We start from the raw sequence: 23,913 nt of genomic DNA on the forward strand, positions 1-23,913 counted from the left end.
TTATGCTTGTCTAATCCTAGATGTGCAGTATATTAGAGGTTTTTTTTAACCCTAACCAAAAAGCTGTATTTCTGTCCTAAATGTGACAGTCACTTATGCACGTGTAATCCCAGATGTGCAGTATATCAGAGGCTTTTTTACCCCAGTATGCCAAAGCCGTATTTATGGACTAAATGTGATAGTCACTTATGCACGTGTAATTCCAGATGTGCAGTATATGAGAGGCTTTTTTCACCCCAGTAACCAAAAAGCCGTATTTATGGCCTAAATGTGACATTCACTTATGCTACTCTAATACCAGATGTGCAGTATATTAGATGGTTTTTCACCCTAACCAAAAAGCTGTATTTCTGTCCTAAATGTGACAGTCACTTATAAACGTGTAATCCCAGATGTGCAGTATATGAGAGGCTTTTTTACCCCAGTATGCCAAAGCCGTATTTATGGCCTAAATGTGACAGTCACTTATGCACCTGTAATCCCAGATGTGCAGTATATGAGAGGCTTTTTTCACCCCAGTAACCAAAAAGCAGTATTTATGGCCTAAATGTGAAACTCACTTATGCATGTCTTATCCCAGATGTTCAGTATATCAGAGGCTTTTTTCACCCCAGTAACCAAAATGCCGTATTTGTGGCCTAAATGTGACAGTGATTTATGCACGTGTAATCCCAGATGTGCAGTATATCAGAGGGTTTTTTCACCCTAACCAAAAAGCTGTTTTTCTGTCCTAAATGTGACAGTCACTTATGCACGTGTAATCCCAGATGTGCAGTATATGAGAGGCTTTTTTACCCCAGTATGCCAAAGCCGTATTTATGGCCTAAATGTGACAGTCACTTATGCAAGTGTAATCCCAGATGTGCAGTATATGAGAGGCTTTTTTACCCCAGTATGTCCAAAGCCGTATTTATGGCCTAAATGTGACAGTCACTTATGCACATGTATCCCAGATGTGCAGTATATTAGAGGATTTTTTCACCCTAACCAAAAAGCTGCATTTCTGTCCTAAATGTGACAGTCACTTATGCACGTGTAATCCCAGATGTGCAGTATACGAGAGGCTTTTTTACCCCAGTATGCCAAAGCCATATTTATGGCCTAAATGTGACAGTCACATATGCACCTATAATCCCAGATGTGCAGTATATGAGAGGCTTTTTTCACCCAAGTAACCAAAAAGCCGTATTTATGGCCTAAATGTGACAGTCACTTATGCTTGTCTAATCCCAGATGTGTAGTATATTAGAGGGTTTTTTCACCCTACCCAAAAAGCTGTATTTCTGTCCTAAATGTGACAGTCACTTATGCACGTGTAATCCCAGATGTGCAGTATATGAGAGGCTTTTTTACCCCAGTATGCCAAAGCCGTATTTATGGCCTAAATGTGACAGTCACTTATGCACGTGTAATCCCAGATGTGCAGTATATTAGAGAGTTTTTTCACCCTAACCAAAAAGCTGTATTTCTGTCCTAAATGTGACAGTCACTTATAAACGTGTAATCCCAGATGTGCAGTATATGAGAGGCTTTTTTACCCCAGTATGCCAAAGCCGTATTTATGGCCTAAATGTGACAGTCACTTATGCACCTGTAATCCCAGATGTGCAGTATATGAGAGGCTTTTTTCACCCCAGTAACCAAAAAGCCGTATTTATGGCCTAAATGTGAAACTCACTTATGCATGTCTTATCCCAGATGTTCAGTATATCAGAGGCTTTTTTCACCCCAGTAACCAAAATGCCGTATTTGTGGCCTAAATGTGACAGTGATTTATGCACGTGTAATCCCAGATGTGCAGTATATCAGAGGGTTTTTTCACCCTAACCAAAAAGCTGTTTTTCTGTCCTAAATGTGACAGTCACTTATGCACGTGTAATCCCAGATGTGCAGTATATGAGAGGCTTTTTTACCCCAGTATGCCAAAGCCGTATTTATGGCCTAAATGTGACAGTCACTTATGCAAGTGTAATCCCAGATGTGCAGTATATGAGAGGCTTTTTTACCCCAGTATGTCCAAAGCCGTATTTATGGCCTAAATGTGACAGTCACTTATGCACATGTATCCCAGATGTGCAGTATATTAGAGGATTTTTTCACCCTAACCAAAAAGCTGCATTTCTGTCCTAAATGTGACAGTCACTTATGCACGTGTAATCCCAGATGTGCAGTATACGAGAGGCTTTTTTACCCCAGTATGCCAAAGCCATATTTATGGCCTAAATGTGACAGTCACATATGCACCTATAATCCCAGATGTGCAGTATATGAGAGGCTTTTTTCACCCAAGTAACCAAAAAGCCGTATTTATGGCCTAAATGTGACAGTCACTTATGCTTGTCTAATCCCAGATGTGTAGTATATTAGAGGGTTTTTTCACCCTACCCAAAAAGCTGTATTTCTGTCCTAAATGTGACAGTCACTTATGCACGTGTAATCCCAGATGTGCAGTATATGAGAGGCTTTTTTACCCCAGTATGCCAAAGCCGTATTTATGGCCTAAATGTGACAGTCACTTATGCACGTGTAATCCCAGATGTGCAGTATATTAGAGAGTTTTTTCACCCTAACCAAAAAGCTGTATTTCTGTCCTAAATGTGACAGTCACTTATGCAAGTGTAATCCCAGATGTGCAGTATATGAGAGGCTTTTTTACCCCAGTATGTCCAAAGCCGTATTTATGGCCTAATTGTGACAGTCACTTATGCACGTGTATCCCAGATGTGCAGTATATTAGAGGATTTTTTCACCCTAACCAAAAAGCTGCATTTCTGTCCTAAATGTGACAGTCACTTATGCACGTGTAATCCCAGATGTGCAGTATACGAGAGGCTTTTTTACCCCAGTATGCCAAAGCCGTATTTATGGCCTAAATGTGACAGTCACTTATGCACCTATAATCCCAGATGTGCAGTATATGAGAGGCTTTTTTCACCCCAGTAACCAAAAAGCCGTATTTATGGCCTAAATGTGACATTCACTTATGCTACTCTAATAGCAGATGTGCAGTATATTAGATGGTTTTTCACCCTAACCAAAAAGCTGTATTTCTGTCCTAAATGTGACAGTCACTTATGCACGTGTAATCCCAGATGTGCAGTATATGAGAAGCTTTTTTCACCCCAGTATGCCAAAGCCGTATTTCTGTCCTAAATGTGACAGTCACTTATGCATGTGTAATCCCAGATGTGCAATATATTAGAGGCTTTATTTACCCCAGTAACCAAAAAGCCGTATTTCTGGCCTACATGTGACAGTCACTTATGCTTGTCTAATACCAGATGTGCAATATATTAGAGGCTTTTATCACTCCAGTAACCAAAATGCCGTATTTGTGGCCTAAATGTGACAGTGATTTATGCACGTGTAATCCCAGATGTGCAGTATATCAGAGGGTTTTTTCACCCTAACCAAAAAGCTGTTTTTCTGTCCTAAATGTGAGAGTCACTTATGCACGTGTAATCCCAGATGTGCAGTATATGAGAGGCTTTTTTACCCCAGTATGCCAAAGCCGTATTTATGGCCTAAATGTGACAGTCACTTATGCACGTGTAATCCCAGATGTGCAGTATATTAGAGAGTTTTTTCACCCTAACCAAAAAGCTGTATTTCTGTCCTAAATGTGACAGTCACTTATGCACGTGTAATCCCAGATGTGCAGTATATGAGAGGCTTTTTCACCCCAGTATGCCAAAGCCGTATTTATGGCCTAAATGTGACAGTCACTTATGCACGTGTAATCCCAGATGTGCAGTATATTAGAGAGTTTTTTTACCCCAGTATGCCAAAGCCGTATTTATGGCCTAAATGTGACAGTCACTTATGCACGTGTAATCCCAGATGTGCAGTATATTAGAGAGTTTTTTCACCCTAACCAAAAAGCTGTATTTCTGTCCTAAATGTGACAGTCACTTATGCACGTGTAATCCCAGATGTGCATTATATGAGAGGCTTTTTTACCCCAGTATGCCAAAGCCGTATTTATGGCCTAAATGTGACAGTCACTTATGCAAGTGTAATCCCAGATGTGCAGTATATGAGAGGCTTTTTTACCCCAGTATGTCCAAAGCCGTATTTATGGCCTAAATGTGACAGTCACTTATGCACGTGTATCCCAGATGTGCAGTATATCAGAGGCTTTTTTCACCCCAGTAACCAAAATGCCATATTTGTGGCCTAAATGTGACAGTGATTTATGCACGTGTAATTCCAGATGTGCAGTATATCAGAGGGTTTTTTCACCCTAACCAAAAAGCTGTTTTTCTGTCCTAAATGTGACAGTCACTTATGCACGTGTAATCCCAGATGTGCAGTATACGAGAGGCTTTTTTACCCCAGTATGCCAAAGCCGTATTTATGGCCTAAATGTGACAGTCACTTATGCACGTGTAATCCCAGATGTGCAGTATATTAGAGAGTTTTTTCACCCTAACCAAAAAGCTGTATTTCTGTCCTAAATGTGACAGTCACTTATGCACGTGTAATCCCAGATGTGCAGTATATGAGAGGCTTTTTTACCCCAGTATGCCAAAGCCGTATTTATGGCCTAAATGTGACAGTCACTTATGCACGTGTATCCCAGATGTGCAGTATATTAGAGGATTTTTTCACCCTAACCAAAAAGCTGCATTTCTGTCCTTAATGTGACAGTCACTTATGCACGTGTAATCCCAGATGTGCAGTATACGAGAGGCTTTTTTACCCCAGTATGCCAAAGCCGTATTTATGGACTAAATGTGATAGTCACTTATGCACGTGTAATTCCAGATGTGCAGTATATGAGAGGCTTTTTTCACCCCAGTAACCAAAAAGCCGTATTTATGGCCTAAATGTGACATTCACTTATACTACTCTAATACCAGATGTGCAGTATATTAGATGGTTTTTCACCCTAACCAAAAAGCTGTATTTCTGCCCTAAATGTGACAGTCACTTATGCACGTGTAATCCCAGATGTGCAGTATATGAGAAGCTTTTTTCACCCCAGTATGCCAAAGCCGTATTTCTGTCCTAAATGTGACAGTTACTTATGCATGTGTAATCCCAGATGTGCAATATATTAGAGGCTTTATTCACCCCAGTAACCAAAAAGCCGTATTTCTGGCCTAAATGTGACAGTCACTTATGCTTGTCTTATACCAGATGTGCAATATATTAGAGGCTTTTATCACTCCAGTAACCAAAAAGCCGTATTTCTGGCCTAAATGTGACAGTCACTTATGCTTGTCTAATCCCAGATGTGCAGTATATTAGAGGGTTTTTTCACCCTAACCAAAAAGCTGTATTTCTGTCCTAAATGTGACAGTCACTTATGCACGTGTAATCCCAGATGTGCAATATATTAGATGCTTTTTTCACCCCAGTAACCAAAAAGCCGTATTTATGGCATAAATGTGACAGTCACTTATGCACGTGTAATCCCAGATGTGCAGTATATTAGAGGGTTTTTTCACCCTAACCAAAAAGCTGTTTTTCTGTCCTAAATGTGACAGTCACTTATGCATGTGTAATCCCAGATGTGCAGTATATGAGAGGCTTTTTTACCCCAGTATGCCAAAGCCGCATTTATGGCCTAAATGTGACAGTCACTTATGCACGTTTAATCCCAGATGTGCAGTATTTTAGAGGCTTTTTTACCCCAGTATGCCAAAGCCGTATTTATGGCCTAAATGTGACAGTCACTTATGCACGTGTAATCCCAGATGTGCATTATATTAGAGGGTTTTTTCACCTTAACCAAAAAGCTGTTTTTCTGTCCTAAATGTGACAGTCACTTATGCATGTGTAATCCCAGATGTGCAGTATATGAGAGGCTTTTTTACCCCAGTTTGCCAACGCCGTATTTATGGCCTAAATGTGACAGTCACTTATGCACGTGTAATCCTAGATGTGCAGTTTATGAAATGCTTTTTTCACCCCAGTAACCAAAAAGCCGTATTTATGGCCTAAATGTGACAGTCACTTAGGCACGTGTAATCCCAGATGTGCAGTATATTAGAGGGTTTTTTCACCCTAACCAAAAAGCTGTATTTCTGTCCTAAATGTGACAGTCACTTATGCACATGTAATCCCAGATGTGCAGTATATGAGAGGCTTTTTTACCCCAGTATGCCAAAGCCGTATTTATGGCCTAAATGTGATAGTCACTTATGCACGTGTATCCCAGATGTGCAGTATATTAGAGGGGTTTTTCACCCTAACCAAAAAGCTGTATTTATGGCCTAAATGTGACAGTCACTTATGCTTGTCTTATACCAGATGTGCAATATATTAGAGGCTTTTATCACTCCAGTAACCAAAAAGCCGTATTTCTGGCCTAAATGTGACAGTCACTTATGCTTGTCTAATCCCAGATGTGCAGTATATTAGAGGGTTTTTTCACCCTAACCAAAAAGCTGTATTTCTGTCCTAAATGTGACAGTCACTTATGCACGTGTAATCCCAGATGTGCAATATATTAGATGCTTTTTTCACCCCAGTAACCAAAAAGCCGTATTTATGGCATAAATGTGACAGTCACTTATGCACGTGTAATCCCAGATGTGCAGTATATTAGAGGGTTTTTTCACCCTAACCAAAAAGCTGTTTTTCTGTCCTAAATGTGACAGTCACTTATGCATGTGTAATCCCAGATGTGCAGTATATGAGAGGCTTTTTTACCCCAGTATGCCAAAGCCGCATTTATGGCCTAAATGTGACAGTCACTTATGCACGTTTAATCCCAGATGTGCAGTATTTTAGAGGCTTTTTTACCCCAGTATGCCAAAGCCGTCTTTATGGCCTAAATGTGACAGTCACTTATGCACGTGTAATCCTAGATGTGCAGTATATGAAATGCTTTTTTCACCCCAGTAACCAAAAAGCCGTATTTATGGCCTAAATGTGACAGTCACTTAGGCACGTGTAATCCCAGATGTGCAGTATATTAGAGGGTTTTTTCACCCTAACCAAAAAGCTGTATTTCTGTCCTAAATGTGACAGTCACTTATGCACATGTAATCCCAGATGTGCAGTATATGAGAGGCTTTTTTACCCCAGTATGCCAAAGCCGTATTTATGGCCTAAATGTGATAGTCACTTATGCACGTGTATCCCAGATGTGCAGTATATTAGAGGGGTTTTTCACCCTAACCAAAAAGCTGTATTTATGGCCTAAATGTGACAGTCACTTATGCACGTGTAATCCCAGATGTGCAGTATATTAGAGGGTTTTTTACCCCAGTATGCCAAAGCCGTATTTATGGCCTAAATGTGACAGTCACTTATGCTTGTCTAATACCAGATGTGCGTGATATTAGAGTTTTTTTTCACCCTAACCAAAAAGCTGTATTTCTGTCCTAAATGTGACAGTCACTTATGCACGTGTAATCCCAGATGTGCAGTATATTAGAGGGTTTTTTCACCCTAATTAAAAAGCTGTATTTCTGTCCTAAATGTGACAGTCACTTATGCTTGTCTAATCCCAGATGTGCAGTATATTAGAGGGTTTTTTCACCCCAGTATGCCAAGGCTGTATTTCTGGACTTGCAGATAGCCTATGCTGGTGCACTATCATTGAATAAAATGGCTGTCGATCATGTATTGATATTGACTAACTGAAGAAAAAAAAGTTTGTTTTCAGCAGTAGTTGGCTCAGGGCAGGCTTAAAAAAATTGCACCCACAAAACACTTTTTCTGTAGATCGCTGAGTACATAAACCAGTTCTTGATAAGATTTCTCCCTGATCTCTCCCTCACAGCAGCTGCAGCCTCTCCCTACAGTAATCCGAGCAGAGTGACGGGCGGCGCTACGTGACTCCAGCTTAAATAGCGGCTGGGTCACATGCTGCAGTTTGCCAATCACAGCCATGCCAATAGTAGGCATGGCTGTGATTGCCTTTTGGGGCAAGTAGTATGACATTTGTTGATTGGCTGCTTTGCAGCCTTTCAAAAAGCGCCATAAAAATTGCCGAACACCGAACCCGAACTTTTACGTAAATGTTCGGGTTCGGGTATGGGTGCCGAAAACCCTAAAGTTCGGTACGAACCCGAACTTTACAGTTCGGGTTCGCTCAACTCTATTCCTGACCATCCATTCAAAATTTTTGTTGCTGCCCTTCTCCATCCCTTTCCAAGTAGTCACAGATTCTCAGCACTGACCTTGACATGCTCTGAGTATCCCCTCTTCTTCTACTGCTGACAGCAATTGAGGAAATGCTACTGTGGATTTTAAGATAAAATTGATGACAAGCTTATGCCATAGTGTAAAATTATGAGGAATGAATATGCTGCAGATCACCTGAGAAATGAGCAAACGCTTATTTGTTGGGTGATCGCATCTTTCATGCAGCACCAAAATTGATCTTTGTTAGCAGCACATTGCCTAGTGTAAGCAGGAATGTGGTACTGACAATGAACTTTGATGTGTACAAACATTTTTACTAAAAATTGTTCATCCCATTAAAGCAGATATCATAGCTGTGTATAAATGCAGCTAACTAGCGAGCAATGACAAAATATGAATTTTCCTCATTCCCATCACTGCCATCTCCATCAAACTGTGTAAAAGGAAATGGCTATTAAACCTCACAGGTGAGGAGCAACTTATTGACTGGTGAGGCATGGCCAATGCCATCGTAACACCAGTCATCAAGGACATATTGTGCCTCGGATGCCTAGGTGAGCACAACTTTAAACTGTATATACACCGTCAGGATGAAAATGTAGTTGAAACTATGGTGAGCAAAGAACCATTGGCTCCTTGTCCCAACATATACTCTTCAGGTAATAGGTCCATATATATTTGGACACTGACACAAATTATGTTTTTATTACCTGTTTACTAAAACATATTATAGTTATACAGTATAATGGACATGGACATAAAGTCCATACTTTTAGCTTTCATTTGAGGGTATCAACATTAAAATTGGATGAAGGGTTTAGGAGTTTCAGCTTCTTTACATGTGGCACCCTGTTTTTAAAGGGACCAAAAGTAATTGGCCAATTGAATAAAAGGCTGTTTCATGGGCAGGTGTGGGTAATTCCTTCGTTATTTCATTCTCAATTAAGCACATAAAAGGCCTGGAGTTGATTTGAGGTATGGTGTTTGCATTTTGAAGATTTTGCTGAGAAGTAAACATGCGGTCAAAGGAGTTCTCCATGCAAGTGAAACAAGCAATCATCTGCAAAAACAGAAAAAACCCATCCGAGAAATTGATACACTATTAGAGGTGGCAAAATATACAGTTTGGTACATCCTGAGAAAGAAAGAAAGAAAGTACTGGTGACCTCAACAATGCAAAAATACCTGGACGCCCAAGACAACAGTGGTGGATGATCGCAGAATAATTACCATGGTGAAGAGAAACCCCTTCACAACAGCCAACCAAGTGAACAACACTCTCCAGGATACAGGCATATCAATATCCAAATCTACCATAAAGAAAAGATTGCATGAAAGTAAATACAGGGGGTTCACTGCACGGTGCAAGCCACTCATAAGCCTCAAGAATAAGATGGCTAGATTGGACTTTGCTAAAAAAAAAAAAACATCTTAAAAAAACAGCACACTTCTGGAAGAACATTCTTTGGACAGATGAAACCAAGATCAACCTCTACCAGAATGATGAAAAGAAAAAAGAATGGCGAAGGCATGGTACAGCTCATGATCCAAAGCATACCACATCATCTGTAAAACACGGCGGAGGCAGTGTGATGGCTTGGGCATGCATGGCTGCCAGTGGCACTGTGTCCCTAATGTTTATTTATGATGTGACACAGGACAGAAGCAGCCGGATGAATTCTGTTTTTTTTCGGAGACATAATGTGTGCTCAAATCCAGCCAAATGCAGCCAAACTGATTGGTCGGCGTTCCATAATACAGATGGACAATGACCCAAAACATGAAGCTCAAGCAACCCAGAAGTTTATTAAAGCAAAGAAGTGGAATATTCTTGACTGGCCAAGTCAATCACCTAATCTGAACCCAATAGAGCATTTCACTTGTTAAAGACTAAACTTCAGACAGAAAGGCCCACAAACAAACAGCAACTGAAAACCGCTGCAGTAAAGGCCTGGCAGAGCATTGAAAAGGAGGAAACACAGGGTCTGGTGATGTCCATGAGGTCAAGACTTCAGGCAGTCATTGCCAACAAACGGTTTTCAACCAAGTATTAGAAATTAGCATTTTATTTACAATTATTTAATGTGTCCAAATACTTTTGAGCCCCTGAAATGAAGGTATTGCGTTTAAAAATGCTTTAGTTCTTTACATTTTTATGCAATCATTTTGTTTAACCCACTGAACTTCAAATGCATCTGAATTGTTTTGTTCAAAATCCATTGTGGTAATGTACACAACAAAAATTAGAAAAATGTCTTCTCTGTCCAAATATATATGGACCTAACTGTATACTCTTCTTTAGGCCTGTGAGGAGTTAGGTGCATACTGAGGAGGTCAGAGTTTCATTGCAGGTGGCAAAATGAAGTCACTATATCATTCTACCTGAATCAGGCCAAGGAAAATTTTGACAAAGTGAGGATCTGGCTGCAGCAGCATTTAAATTACTAACACAGGAATGTAGTGAAGAAAAGCTAAATACTACAAGGAGAAAAATTGAATGTGTAAAAAACAGGTAAAGGCTGACAGAGCTAAAATGTTCAGTTATATAAATGGTAAAAAGCTTAAAGGGTTTCTGTCACCAGAATTAACCCTATTAAACTATCTGACATTAGCAATGTGCTAATGTCAGCTGAACCTAACTAGCCTATTCCTACTTTTATCTATACCCCCGTTACTCCAGAAATATAAGTTTTATAATATGCTAATTAGCCTCTAGGTGCAGGGGGGGTGTTGCCCCTGCTCCTAGAGGCTCTGTTCTCCCACCTCTGGCCACGCCCTGCTACACTAGATTGACAGGCCCAGGCAGCCTTCACCTCCAACTGCCGGCCCTGTGCCCTGGGAAAATATTGGGCCATTGAGTATTCGGCGCAGGCTCAGAGAGGAAGCTGACAGCTGGTGAGCACCCTTCACTGAAAGCGCCTGCACCGAATAGTGAACGGGACGGCGCAGGTGTGAGATTTACACGACAGACAGGGCCGGCAATAGGAGACCAACGCTGCCTGGCCCTATCAATCTAGTGTAGCAGGGTGTGGCCAGAGGTGGGAGAACGGAGCCTCTAGGAGCAGGGGCAACGCACCCCGTGCTCCTAGAGTCTAATTAGCATATTATAAAAGTTATATTTCTGGAGTAACTCAGACGGTATAGATGTCACAGGGTCATGGATGTCACAGATATGTCACAGATATTTTAGTTATGCGGACACTTTACACAGGAGATGAGGCACGAATAAATTAACAGTCTGCATCGGCCTATTACACGGTATTTAGCACAGGACGCGCTAAAAATATATAATGCTGCTGTCACACACAATAGTCCTTTAAAAGACTTTTGGGTCTCAAAAAGTTTTTTGTATAAAAATCTTCCTATTACACTCCCTAACCTCTCTGTCCCTTCCTACGCTTAGCTGTGCCTGACTACGAATGAGCCGAACATGCGTCATCGGGTGCTATGACGCTTTCCGGCCGGCCAATTACTGTAATGCCAGTAGCCAACATGGCTACTGGCATTACAGTGAGGGCAGTACTTACTTGCACGTTTATTGGCTGCGTAGCAGGCAATAAATGTGTGGGGAGGAGACTTTAGCATGGCGCTCGAGCACATGCGATACTCGGCCGAGTATCGCCATGTGCCGAGCATCGAGATGCTCGAGCCAAACAGGTTTTCAGTCGAGCATGGCCGATCATCACTAGTGTGAACGAGTCATATATGGTAGTTTGTGGATGCTGCATGGCTCTGTTATTGGAAAATGTTAGTAACATTTGGTGAATCTTAATTTACTGCTGATGAAAACGGTAATACTTGCCTGAATATTGCTGTTAATTTAGGTAAAATTCTAATATTGTAACAATGTTCTTGGACATATTTTTCTATTAACTTGCTTGCATCTGACAAGTTGCTTAATGAAGAAATTTTCTCAAAGTTTGCTTTAGTCGGCTAGAAGATAGGTGAAGCACCTGTTCTTCCACAAAACAGCCATTAAAAATATTGTCACTGCGGTGCTCTGTGCCCACTGCCATCCTGTTATATGTAGGTACAGAACAGTTAAAGCCAGTGTCTCACAGGTGACATCCTTCCTGATTTTAGTTAATCGCTTTCCCTATACTTGTCCATTTAGCACACATCATCATGAAAACTTCTTCCAGCGACAATTCTCTGTAAAATTTGTGTCACTTTTCCTCACTTTCCAGCAACCTTCCCACCTCTTCACAAACATGCCATTCATAGTGCCTCAGATGGCATTAATCCCCCAGATGGTAATAATACCACCCCTTGTAACCCTTTTTGTGTCCCAGAAGTGACCTCTAAAAAAGGAATAGTATCCCCACATAGTAATAGTGTTTTTCTTAGCTCCTTACAGTTATAGTTCCCCCTTTGTGACCCTACATAGTAATTATGCCCCCTTTGTACTCCCTGCAAAGTAAAGCCTGTATTACACCTACGATTTTTTGGCAGATGATCACTAACAAGCAGTCTAATAGTGCCGCCGATTGCCGGATGAACGAGCAAACGCTTGGTTATCGGGCAATCTAAATCTTTTGACATGTTAAAAAATCATCGTTTGCAGGCGGCAGATCATGTATCTAATTACGATCTGCTGATGTCAAACAACTGGATCATAATCAGAATAACTCCCTGGACCAACAACCCTTCTTCAGAATTCAAAGAACTATAACCTGTAATACAGTCCTGATCAAAAGTTTAAGACCACTTGAAAAATGGCAAAAAATCATATTTAGCATGGCTGGATCTTAACAAGGTTCCAAGTAGAGCTTCAACATGCAACAAGAAGAAATGGGAGTGAGACAAAACATTTTTTGAGCATTAAATTTAATGAAAACAACGAATAAACTGAAACAGACAGTTTTTCAGCTGATCAAAAGTTTAGGACCACACCTCCAAAAAAAAACTAAACCCCCCAAAACAGAAATCCAACTTCCAAACATGAACTCAGTAATGAGTAGCTCCGCCGTTATTGTTTATCACTTAAAAAGTTTGTTTCAGCATGCTTGATGCAAGCGTTTCCATGAGGTGAGTGGGAACATTTCTCCAAGTGGTGAAGACGGCCGCACGAAGGCCATCTACTGTCTGGAACTGTTGTCCATTTTTGTAAACTTCCCTTGCCATCCATCCATCCCCAAAGGTTCTCAATTGGATTTAGATCAGGGGAACACGCAGGATGAGCCAAAAGAGTGATGTTATTCTCCTGGAAGAAGTCCCTTGTCCTGCGGGCATTGTGTACTGTAGCGTTGTCCTGTTGAAAAACCCAGTCGTTACCACACAGACGAGGGCCCTAAGTCATGAGGAATGCTCTCTGCAACATCTGGACATAGCCAGCGGCCGTTTGACGCCCCTGCACTTCCTGAAGCTCCATTGTTCCACTGAAGGAAAAAGCACCCCAGACCATTATGGTGCCCCCTCCACTGTGGCTCGTAGAAAACATCTCAGGTGGGATCTTCTTGTCATGCCAGTAACGTTGGAAACCATCAGGACCATCAAGGTTAAATTTTCTCTCATCAGAGAATAAAACTTTCTTCCACCTTTGAATGTCCCATGTTTGGTTATCTCTTGCAAAGTCCAAACGAGCAGTTCTGTGGCGTTCAAGGAGACGAGGTCTTTGAAGACGTTTTTTGTTTTTGAAGCCCTTCAGTCTCAGATGCCGTCTGATGGTTATGGGGCTGCAGTCAGCACCAGTAAAGGGCCTTAATTTGGGTCGAGGATCGTCCAGTGTCTTGACGGACAGCCAATTGGATTCTCCGGCTCAGTGCTGATGAATTTTTTTTGGGTCTTCCACTTTACTTTTTTGTTCCATAACCCTCAGGATCATTTAAGAAATTCCAAATTACTGTCTTACTGTGTCCCACCTCCGCAGCGATGGCGCGCTGTGAGAGACCCTGCTTATGCAGTTCAACAACCCGACCACGTTCAAAAAGGGAGAGTTTTTTCGCCTTTGCATCACAACGTGCGACTACCTGACAGAAAATGACAATGAATCCACATCTTTGCACAGATTTGGCCTTTTAAAGGCATGTGGTCCTAAACTTTTGATCAGCTGAAAAACACCCTCTTTCAGTTTAATCGTCATTTTCAATTAATTGAATGCTCCAAAAATGTTTTGTCTCACTCTCATTTCTTCTTGTTGCATGTTGAAGCTCTACTTGGAACCTTGTTAAGATCCAACAATGTAAAATAGGATTTTTTGCCATTTTTCAAGTGGTCTTAAACTTTTGATCAGGACTGTATTATTACAGTCCAGAAATGCATCCAGTGAGTTCACATCACCACCTCATCTGGCAGAGAGTTACACAGTCTTACTGCTCTTACAGTAAAGAATCCTCTTCTATGATGATGGAACACCTCCTTTTCTGTCTCCTTGTCACGGTTAGAGTCCTGGGTATAAATAGATGATGGGAGAGATCTCTGTATCGACCCCTGATATATTTATACATAGTTGTTAGATCTCTCCTCGGTCATCTTTTTTCTAAAACAAATAACCCTCATTTTGACTTTTGTTCTGGGTACTGTAGTCCACCCAGTCCACCTATTGGTTTAGTCCCCCTCCTCTGAACCCTCTCCAGTTCTTCTTTGTCTTTCTTGTGCACAGGAGCCCAAAATAGTACACAGTACCCCATGTGTGGTCTGACTAGTGTTTGTATAGTGGCAGGACTATGTTCTCATCACATGCATCAATGCCCCATTTGATGCACCCCATAATCTTATTGGCCTTGGTAGGGGCTTCCTGACACTAGTTGCTACAGCTTAGTTTACAAGTCCTTTTCCATGTCACTGTTACCCAGTGTTTTACCATTTAGTATGTACTGGTGACACATATTTTTCCTTTCCATGTGCTTAAACATACTATTATCAGTGTTACACCTTACCTTACATTTATAATCTGCAAATTCTCTGCCCAAGCCCACAATCTATCCAGGCTCACCTATAGCAGTATACTATCCTCTTTTGTATTAATTACTTTACACAGTTTAGTGTCTTCTGCAAAAAAATATATTTTACTGTGCAAGCCTTCTACAACATAATTAATACATACAGTGGATATAAAAAGTCTACACACATGTTGTATTTTTTTCAGGATCGGAATTGCGGACCCGGAAGTGCGGGTCCGCAATTCCGGATCGGGGCCGCACGTCGTGCGACCCCATAGAAATGAATGGGTCCGCAATTCTGGATCGTGGACGCACGTCGTGCGACCCCATAGAAATGAATGGGTCCGCAATTCCGTTCCGCAAAATGCGGAATGGAATTGCGGATGTGTGAATGGAGCCTTAATGTGACCTATAAACTGTACCACTCAATTGAAAAACAAACTAAAATCTTTTAGGTAGGGGGAAGAAAAAATATAAAAATAAAATAATATGGTTGCATAAGTGTGCATACTGCATACCCTTAAACTAATACTTTGTTGAAGCACCCTATTGATTTTATTACAGCACTCAGTCTTTTTGGGTATGAGTCTATCAGCATGGCACATTTTGACTTGGCAAGATTTGCCCACTCTTCTTTGCAAAAACACTCTAAATCTGTCAGATTGCGAGGGCATCTCCTGTGCACAGCCCTCTTCAGATCACCCCACAGATTTTCAATCGGATTCAGGTCTGGGCTCTGGCTGGACCATTCCAAAACTTTAATCTTCTTCTGGTGAAGCCATTCCTTTGTTGATTTGGATGTTTGCTTTGGGTTGTTGTCATGCTGAAAGATGAAGTTCCTCTTCATGTTCAGCTTTCTAGCAGAAGCCTGAATGTTTTGTGCCAATATTGACTGGTATTTGGAACTGTTCAGAATTCCCGCTAGCTTAACTAAAGACCCCAGTTCCAGCTGAAGAAAAACAGGCCTAAAGCATGATGCTGCCACCACCATGCTTCACTGTGGGTATGGTGTTCTTTTGGTGATGTGCAGTGTTGTTTTTGCGCCAAACATATCTTTTGGAATTATGGCTAAAAAGTTCAACCTTGGTTTCATCAGACCATAAGACCTTTTCCACATGCTTTTGGGAGACTTCAGATGTGTTTTTGCAAAATGTAGACTGGCTTTGATGTTTTTCTTCGTAAGAAAAGGCTTTCGTCTTGCCACTTTACCCCATAGCCCAGATATATGAAGAATACAGGAGATTGTTGTCACATGTACCGCCCAGCCAGTACTTGGCAGATACTCCTGCAGCTTCTTTAATGTTGCTGTAGGCCTTTTGGTAGCCTCCCAGACCAGTTTTCTTCTCGTCTTTTGATCAATTTTGGAGGGACGTCCAGTTCTTGGTAATGTTACTGTTGTGCCATATTTTCTCTACTTGATGATGACTGTCTTCACTGTGTTCCATGGTATACGGTAGCTAATGCCTTGTAAATTCTCTTGTACCCTTCTCCTGACTGATACCTTTTAACAATGAGATCCATCTGATGCTTTGGAAGCTCTCTGTGGACCATGGGTTTTGCTGTGGGATGCGACTAAGAAAATTTCAGGAAAGACCAACTAGAGCAGCTGAACTTTATTTGGGGTTAATCAGCGGCACTTTAAATGATGGCAGGTGTATGCTGACTCCTATTTAACATGATTTTGAATGTTATTGCTTAATTCTAAAACAGCTACATCCCCAGTTATAAAAGGGTGTGCACACTTATGCAACCACATTTTAGTTTTTTTTGTTTTCTTCCCTCCACCTAAGAGATTTCAGTTTGTTTTTCAATTGAGTGGTACAGTTTATAGGTCAAATTAAAGGTGGAAAAAGTTCTGAAATGATTTATCTTTGTATCATTTTATTACATCACAGAAACCTGAGATTTTAACAGGGGTGTGTAGACGGTTTATATCCACTGTATATTGAAGAGATTAGGATCCAATATTGAACCCTGTGGTACACTAGTGATGGTTACCCACTCTGAGTATGTACCATTAATAACTACCCTCTGTGGTTAAGTTACTTACCCACATACACATATTTACCCCAGACCAGGCATTCTCATTTTATGTACCAAGCTTTTATGTGGCACTGTATCAAATGCTTTGGAGAAGTCAAGATATATGACATCCAAAGACTCACCCCGGTCCAATCTAGAACTTATCTTATCTCCTAGAAACTTATTAAATTAGGTTGACAGTAGTGTTGATCGAGCATGCTCGGCCGAACACTAGTTCGGCTCGAGCATTGCAATGCTCGGCACATCGCGGTGTTTGGCCAAATTACGTGTGTGCTTGAGCGCGATGCTTGAGTCTCCTCCCCGCACGTTTGTTGGCTGCTACGCAGCCAATAAACGTGCAATTGAGTTCTGCCACTCACTGTAATGCTGTAGCCATGTTGGTTACTGGCATTACTGTGATTGGCTGGCTGGAACGAGTCATCGGGTGCTATAAAGCACCCGATGACACGTGGTTCGGCTCAGTGTTAGTCAGGGAGAGCTGTGCTGTAGAAGGGACAGATAGTTAGGGAATTGATACAATTGAATAAAAAAATTTTGTTAGGCAGGGTTGGTGTTAGAGACCCAAAAATCCTTTTAAGGACAATTGTTGTGTCTGGCAGCAATATATATTTTTACCGCAACCTGCTCTAAATTGCATGCATCCATTACCTGCGCGCTACATCTCCAGTATAACGTTAGCGCATCCGAAATATCAGTGACATTCAGTCAAATTTTTTCGCTACTGGTGGCAGCGACATTACCTGTGCTATATCTCCTGTACAATGTTTGCCCATCCTAAATATCAGTGACATTCAGTCGAATTTATTTGCACATACACTTACAAAACCTGCGCTACTGTACGTGTGACATACTTGCAAGCATATATGCCATTTAATATGCGGAAGGAGAGCAGTAAGAGATTGGGAAGCGGCGCAGTGAAACTGTGCCTGCTGCCAGAGCACAAGAAACACGATACGTAGCTTCATGACCCAGTTTGCAGGGCAGCGCATGACACCACTCTCGACGTCACACCAGTGCAACCAGATGGTCGGTTGGATTGCAGCAGATAATGCTTCCAGTCGGTTAAGCACCACACTGTCTTCCACAAAGTCCAGTCTCACTAGCCAAGAGTCTGGTCAACAGAATCCTCGCCCTGATCCCCCTTCCTCCCACCATGGAGAGTTTTTGCAAACAAGTGATCCCACACTCGGATATTGCGAGGAGCTCTTTTCATCGCCATTCCTAAATATGGGCCTCTCGCTAAGCCCGCTTGAAGAGGGACATGAGGAGATCTTGTGCCCTGATTCCCAAACTCTTGAGCATCCACAGTCAGAAGAAGATGGCGGTGGGGAACGGCAATTAGTGTTTCACGAGGTGGATGATGTTGATGATGAGACACAGTTGCCAATAATTCAACCACAATTAGTGTCTCAAGAGGTTGATGATGAGGATGAGACACAGTTGTCAATAAGTGAGGTTGTTGTTAGGTCAACAAGTCACGAGGATGACCAGAGTGAGAAAGTGGAAGAGGAGGTGGTGGACGATGAAATCACTGACCCAACCTGGGAAGGTGTTACAGAGGTGAAGGGATCCGCAACACCGCAACAGGCTGGAGGAGGCAGTGGGGTGGCAAAATGGAGAAGGCGGCCACACCAAACAGGCCCACAACTGTTTCCCGGAGCACCCCCTTGCGGAAATCTCCCTTGCCAACGGGTAGGTATTTCGCAGTCTGGCGCTTTTTTTTAATGAAAGTGCAGACGATAAAAGAATTGTCATTTGCAACCTGTGCCGTACCAAAATGAGCAGGGGAGTGAACACTAGCAACCTCACCACCACCAGCATGATCCGCCACATGGCATCAAAGCACCCTAATAGGTGGGCCGAACGCCTGGGTCCACAATCAGTGTCTGTAGGTCACACCACTGCCTCCTCTTCCCCTGTGTTACGTGCTGGCCAATCCCCTGTCCAAGATGCAGGCCAGGATGCCTCCTGTCCTACACCTGGACTTTTGCAAGCACCATCAGCTAGCACATCCACTTCTGTGTCCCAGCGCAGCGTACAGATGTCCATACCCCATGCCTTTGAACAAAAGCGCAAATACCCAGCAACCCACCCACAGGCCATAGCACTAAATGCGCACCTTTCCAAATTGCTGGCCCTGAAAATGTTGCTTGTGGACACTGAGGCTTTCCGCAGCCTGATGGCGGCGGCCATCCCTCATTACTCAGTCCCCAGCCGCCACTATTTTGCTGGTGTGCCTTCCCCGCCGTAGACCAGCATGTGTCCCGTAACCTCATCCATAATTTTTTAGATGGTCAGCCCACCAGTAGACCCTCACCCCTAATTTTTTAGATGGTCAGCTCGGCAGCAGACCCTCACTCCTAATGTTTTAGATGGTCAGATCAGCAGCAGACCCTCAACCCTGATGTTTTAGATGGTCAGCTCAGCAGCATACCCTCACTCCTAATTTTTTAGATGGTCAGCTCAGCAGCAGACCCTCACCCCTAATGTTTTATGTCAGATCAGCAGCAGACCCTCACCCCTAATGTTTTAGAAGGTCAGATCAGCAGCAGACCCTCACCCCTAATGTTTAGATGGTCAGCTCAGCAGCAAACCCTCACCCCAAATTTTTTAGATGGTCAGCTTGGCAGCAGACCCTCACCCCTAATGTTTTAGAAGGTCAGATCAGCAGCAGACCCTCACCCCTAATGTTTTAGAAGGTCAGAACAGCAGCAGACCCTCACCCCTAATTTTTTAGATGGTCAGCTCGGCAGCAGACCCTCACTCCTAATGTTTTAGATGGTCAGATCAGCAGCAGACCCTCAACCCTAATGTTTTAGATGGTCAGCTCAGCAGCATACCCTCACCCCTAGTTTTTTAGATGGTCAGCTCAGCAGCAGACCCTCACCCCTAATGTTTTAGAAGGTCAGATCAGCAGCAGACCCTCACCCCTAATGTTTTAGAAGGTCAGATCAGCAGCAGACCCTCACCCCTAATTTTTTAGATGGTCAGCTCAGCAGCAGAACCTCACCCCTAATTTTTTAGATGGTCAGCCCAGCAGCAGACCCTCACCCCTATTTTTTTAGATGGCCAGCTCAGCAGCAGACCCATACCCCTATTTTTTAGATAGTCAGCTCAGCAGCAGACCCTCATCCCTAATTTTTTAGATGGTCGGCTCAGCAGCAGACCCTCACCCCTAATGTTTTAGATGGTCAGATCAGCAGCAGACCCTCAACCCTAATGTTTTAGATGGTCAGCTCAGCAGCATACCCTCACCCCTAATGTTTTAGAAGGTCAGATCAGCAGCAGACCCTCACCCCTAATGTTTTAGAAGGTCAGATCAGCAGCAGACCCTCACCCCTAATGTTTAGATGGTCAGCTCAGCAGCAAACCCTCACCCCAAATTTTTTAGATGGTCAGCTTGGCAGCAGGCCCTCACCCCTAATGTTTTAGGTCAGATTAACAGCAGACCCTCGCCCCTAATGTTTTAGATGGTCAGATCAGCAGCAGACCCTCACCCCTAATTTTTTAGATGGTCAACTCAGCAGCAGAACCTCACCCCTAATTTTTTAGATGGTCAGCCCAGCAGCAGACCCTCACCCCTATTTTTTTAGATGGCCAGCTCAGCAGCAGACCCTCACCCCTAATTTTTTAGATGGTCGGCTCAGCAGCAGACCCTCACCCCTAATTTTTTAGATGGTCGGCTCAGCAGCAGACCCTCACCCCAAATTTTTTAGAAGGTCAGATCAGCAGCAGACCCTCACCCCTAATGTTTTAGATGGTCATAATCAGCATCAGACCCTCACCCCTAACGTTTTTAGAAGGTCAGATCAGCTGCAGACCCTCACCCCTAATTCTTTAGATGGTCAGCTCAGCAGCAGACCCTCACCCCTAATGTTTTTAGAAAGTCAGATCAGCAGCAGACCCTCACCCTTAATTTTTTAGATGGTCAGCTCAGCAGAAGACCCTCACCCCTAATGTTTTAGAAGGTCAGATAAGCAGCAGACCCTCACCCCTAATGTTTTAGATGGTCAGATCAGCAGCAGACCCTCACCCCTAATGTTTTAGGTCAGATCAGCACTCAGACGGTATAGAAATGCAATGCGCTGCAATAAATGGTTTCTACCGCAGACAACAAAATTGTGTGCAGATTAAGTGAAATTTGTATATATATTGATTTTCACTTTTTCCCAATATATGGTATTGAAGCACTGAGACGGTATAGAAATGCAATGTGCTGCGATAAACGGGTTCTGCCGCAGACAAAAAAACTGGGTGCTGATTTAGTGAAATTTGTATATATATTGATTTTTACTTTTTCCCAATATATGAGATTGATGCACTCAGACGGTATAGAAATGCAATGCGCTGCGATAAATGGTTTCTGCCGCAAACAAAAAACTGGGTGCTGATTCAGTGAAATTTGTATATATATTGATTTTCACTTTTTCCCAATATATAGGATTGAAGCACTCAGATGGTATAGAAATGCAATGCGCTGCGATAAACTGTTTCTGCCGCAGACAAAAAAACTGGGTGCTGTTTTCACTGATATTCTTCCTATCTATGCCCCTGATACACAGAAGGTATTGCACAGATGTCTGAATTTACTGCTGACACCTTCTATTAAGATAGCAAATGAAGCGATTTTTTTTTGTAAATTCAAACAAAAAATAAAGTGCAAATCTGCACTTTAACCACCTCAGCCCCCAGTGCTTAAACACCCTGAAAGACCAGGCCACTTTTTACACTTCTGACCTACACTACTTTCACCGTTTATTGATCGGTCATGCAACTTACCACCCAAATGAATTTTACCTCCTTTTCTTCTCACTAATAGAGCTTTCATTTGGTGGTATTTCATTGCTGCTGACATTTTTACTTTTTTTGTTATTAATCGAAATTTAACGATTTTTTTGCAAAAAAATTACATTTTTCAGTTTCAGTTGTAAAATTTTGCAAAAAAAACGAGATCCATATATAAATTTTGCTCTAAATTTATTGTTCTACATATCTTTGATTAAAAAAAAATGTTTGGGTAAAAAAAAATGGTTTGGGTAAAAGTTATAACGTTTACAAACTATGGTACAAAAATGTGAATTTCCGCTTTTTGAAGCAGCTCTGACTTTCTGAGCACCTGTCATGTTTCCTGAGGTTCTACAATGCCCAGACAGTACAAACACCCCACAAATGACCCCATTTCGGAAAGTAAACACCCTAAGGTATTCGCTGATGGGCATAGTGAGTTCATAGAACTTTTTATTTTTTGTCACAAGTTAGCGGAAAATGATGATTATTTTTTTTTTTTCTTACAAAGTCTCATATTCCACTAACTTGTGACAAAAAATAAAAAGTTCTATGAACTCACTATGCCCATCACGAAATACCTTGGGGTCTCTTCTTTCCAAAATGGGGTCACTTGTGGGGTAGTTATACTGCCCTGGCATTCTAGGGGCCCAAATGTGTGGTAAGGAGTTTGAAATCAAATTCTGTAAAAAATGACCAGTGAAATCCGAAAGGTGCTCTTTGGAATATGGGCCCCTTTGCCCACCTAGGCTGCAAAAAAGTGTCACACATCTGGTATCTCTGTATTCAGGAGAAGTTGAGGAATGTGTTTTGGGGTGTCTTTTTACATATACCCATGATGGGTGAAATAAATATCTTGGTCAAATGCCAACTTTGTATAAAAAAATGGGAAAAGTTGTCTTTTGCCAAGATATTTCTCTCACCCAGCATGGGTATATGTAAAATGACACCCCAAAACACATTCCCCAACTTCTCCTGAGTACGGAGATACCAGATGTGTGACACTTTTTTGCAGCCTAGGTGGGCAAAGGGGCCCATATTCCAAAGAGCACCTTTCGGATTTCACAGGTCATTTTTTACAGAATTTGATTTCAAACTCCTTACCACACATTTGGGCCCCTAGAATGCCAGGGCAGTATAACTACCCCACAAGTGACCCCATTTTGGAAAGAAGACACCCCAAGGTATTCGCAGATGGGCATAGTGAGTTCATGGAAGTTTTTATTTTTTGTCACAAGTTAGTGGAATATGAGACTTTGTAAGAAAAAAATAAATAAATAAAAAATCATCATTTTCCACTAACTTGTGACAAAAAATAAAAAATTCTAGGAACTCGCCATGCCCCTCACGGAATACCTTGGGGTGTCTTCTTTCCAAAATGGGGTCACTTGTGGGGTAGTTATACTGCCCTGGCATTTTCCAGGGGCCCTAATGTGTGGTAAGTAGGTAAATGACCTGTGAAATCCGAAAGGTGCTCTTTGGAATGTGGGCCCCTTTGCCCACCTAGGCTGCAAAAAAGTGCCACACATGTGGTATCTCCGTACTCGGGAGAAGTTGGGGAATGTGTTTTGTGGTGTCATTTTACATATACCCATGCTGGGTGAGATAAATATCTTGGTCAAATGCCAACTTTGTATAAAAAAATGGGAAAAGTTGTCTTTTGCCAAGATATTTCTCTCACCCAGCATGGGTATATGTAAAATGACACCCCAAAACACATTCCCCAACTTCTCCTGAGTACGGCGATACCAGATGTGTGACACTTTTTTGCAGCCTAAATGCGCAAAGGGGCCCACATTCCTTTTATGAGGGCATTTTTAGACATTTGGATCCCAGACTTCTTTTCACGCTTTAGGGCCCCTAGAATGCCAGGGCAGTATAAATACCCCACATGTGACCCCATTTTGGAAAGAAGACACCCCAAGGTATTTAATGAGGGGCATGGCGAGTTCATAGAATTTTTTTTTTTTTGGCACAAGTTAGCGGAAATTGATTTTATTTATTTTTTTCTCACAAAGTCTCCCTTTCCGCTAACTTGGGACAAAAATTTTAATCTTTCATGGACTCAATATGCCCCTCACGGAATACCTGGGGGTGTCTT

This window comes from Bufo bufo, chromosome 1, assembly GCF_905171765.1.
Source record: "Bufo bufo chromosome 1, aBufBuf1.1, whole genome shotgun sequence".
In the NCBI taxonomy this organism is placed as follows: domain Eukaryota; kingdom Metazoa; phylum Chordata; class Amphibia; order Anura; family Bufonidae; genus Bufo; species Bufo bufo.